This window comes from Polistes canadensis, unplaced genomic scaffold (assembly GCF_001313835.1).
Source record: "Polistes canadensis isolate GaletaPanama2010 unplaced genomic scaffold, ASM131383v1 scaffold_81, whole genome shotgun sequence".
Classification (NCBI taxonomy): Eukaryota; Metazoa; Arthropoda; class Insecta; order Hymenoptera; family Vespidae; genus Polistes; species Polistes canadensis.
The window spans coordinates 387,415-387,745 of NW_014569628.1; positions in this window are offsets into that span (position 1 = coordinate 387,415).

Sequence of the window (331 nt, forward strand, 5' to 3'; positions counted from 1 at the left end):
CGTTGTATCCGAGTGATTGAAAAAGGATACACGCCCTTGGATAAGCGATTGAAAAAGAAAACTTCACTCTCGGTTAGAGATTGTTCACTGAAAGAAGATTATTCACACACATACACGCACACACGACGCCGCGTACACACGCAGTATATCGAATAATTTTCTTCGATTTCTTCCGCACGTTAATACGAAGAATTATTTTGGAATTATACGAAATACGATCGTGGAAGAAAATTGTGAACAACGAAGAAGAACTAAAAGAAGAAGAAAAGTGAAAAACGCGAAGAAGGTTAAAGGATATATATATATATATATATATATATATATATATATA